Genomic DNA, 2,511 nt, shown 5'->3' with positions numbered 1-2,511 from the left:
AAAATATTTATGACAAAGAAACATATTCCAAATGGAAGGGACGCATTAGAGTGACGGCGTCAACCACCAAAAGGCAATCCTGAGGATTCTTAGGAATGGCTGGGCTTTGTTGCATTTGGATCCCTAAGTTTGGGATCATGGTAAACCCCTATGTGACGCTCTTAAAGGAAATAACAATGAGCCACTAAGATAGACTGCAGAATGCCATAAGGCCTTTCTGTACCATTCACTCAAGTCCATTCTAGCAGACCTGACCTGACAATACAGATACAGAAATGCTTACAAATGGGAGGAGCTTCATGGACGGGGGACTCTCTGGTATGCAGCAGTAACTCATCAGGAAGTCCTAGAAGCAGAACTCCTCCTCCAGGTATGTCTGCCCAGAAGGCAGAGCTAATAACCTGCATGAGAGCCCTGCACCTTGGAGCTAAGAAAAAGGCAACTCCTGCTACTCATTCTAAGTACACCTTCTCTGTGGTACAGGTATGTGGGGCCATATGAAAAGAGAGGTCTATGAACATCAGGAAGGAAAGAAATACACAGAGGAGATCCAGGACTTACTAGACTCTGTTAGAATGTTGGAAGAACCAGCCATCACTCACTCCCCAGGCCACCAAAAGATGGATAGTAATATAACTAATGGAAATAATTTGGCCCATCATGCACGCATGCTAAGTCACTCAGTCATATCCAACTGTCTGCAACCCCATGGACTGTAGCCTCCCAGGCTCCTCTGTCCATGGGATTTCCCAGGCAAGAACACTGGAGTGGATTGCCATTTCGTCCTCCAGGGATCCTCCTGACCCAGGGATCAAATGCACCTCTCTCGTGTCTCCTGAGCTGGCAGGCGGGTTCTTTACCACTAGCATCACCTGGGAAATAATTTGGTCTGTCAGGCCACAGAAAATCAGCCAGAACCAAAACCCCAGGTCCTAAAACCCTAGCACTCATCCCACGTGTGGACCTATTGCTGTTTAAGCCTCAGTATTCAGTCATGGACCTAGAGAGCAGATGAATGGGGATGTTATGCTCAACATCACTAATTAGTAGAGCAATACAAATTGAAACTTACCATGAGGGCTTCCCTAGTGACCCAGTAGTTAAGAATATGCCTTGCAATGCAGGGGACACTGGTTCAATCCCTGGTTTGGGAAGATCTCACATGCTGCAGAGCAACTAGGCCCGCGAGCCACAACTACTGAAACCCACGTGCCGAGAGCCCATGCTCTGCAACAAGAGAAGCCACCGAAATGAGAAACCCACCACACCACAGCTGGAGAGTAGCTCCCATGCAGCACAAATAGAGAAAGCCCTCACACAGCAAGAAAGACCCAGCACAGCCAAAATAAACAAATAAACAGACATTTCTCCAGAGAAGACATACAGATGGGCAAAAAGCTCATGAAAACATGCTCAATGTCGGTAATAATTAGAGAAATGCAAATCAAAACTACAACGATGTATCACCTCACACTGGTCAGAATGGCTATCATCAAAAAATTCTATAAACAATAAATGGTGGAGAGCGTGTGGAGAAAAGAGAACCCTCTTGCACTGTTGGTGGGAATGTAAATTGGTGCAGCCACAATGGAGAACAGTATGGAGGTTCCTTAAAAAACTAAAAATAGAACCACCATAGACTCAGAAACCCCACTACTGGGCATATACCCTGAGAAAACCATAATTCAAAGACACATGTACCCCAATGTTCAATGCAGGTCTATTCACAATAGCCAAGACATGGAAGCAGCCTAAATGTCCAGTGACACAAAAACAGATAAACAAGATCTACATATATACAATGGAATATTACTCACCCACAAAAAGAAATACAATTAGGACATTTGAAGTGATGGGGATGGACCTAGAGTCTGTCATACAGAGTGAAGTAAGTCTGAAAGAGAAAAAAAATCATGGGCTATTAATGCATATACATGGAATCTAGGAAAACGGTACTGCTGAACCCATTGCAGGGCAGAGATAGAAATGCAGTCATAAAGATGGACATGTGGACAAGAGGGGGAAGAGGGAGGGTGCCAACTGAGAAAGTAGCACAGACATATATACACTACCATGTGTAAAATAGACAGCTAGTGGCAAGCTGCTGTAGCACAGGGAGCTCAGCTTGGGGCTCTGGGATGGCTTAGAGGAGTGGGATGTGGTGTGGGAGGGAGGCTGAAGGGAGGGGATATATGGATGCATATAGCCGATTCACTTTGTTCTATAGCAGAAACAAACACAACATTGTAAAGCAATACATTCCACCCTCCCAAGAGAAAAGGAAACCATGGCTTCCAGCAGCACAAGTAGTTCAAATGGGCTGATTTGAGACTGGCCAATCAGCTGATTCCTCGAACCCCTTAAATTTCTCCTTCAACCTTGGGGTGAAGAACCAGATTTGAGAGCCTTGCCTCCTGTCTCCTTGTCAGCTGACCTCACAATAAAACTTCCTTTTCTCAAAAGCCAATGCTATAGTACGGGGTTCTATGCACATCAGGCAGTGAGCCTTTC

Source organism: Bison bison, unplaced genomic scaffold (genome assembly GCF_000754665.1).
Source record: "Bison bison bison isolate TAMUID 2011002044 unplaced genomic scaffold, Bison_UMD1.0 scf7180017851071, whole genome shotgun sequence".
Classification (NCBI taxonomy): domain Eukaryota; kingdom Metazoa; phylum Chordata; class Mammalia; order Artiodactyla; family Bovidae; genus Bison; species Bison bison.
Note: the sequence above shows the minus strand (reverse complement) of the source record.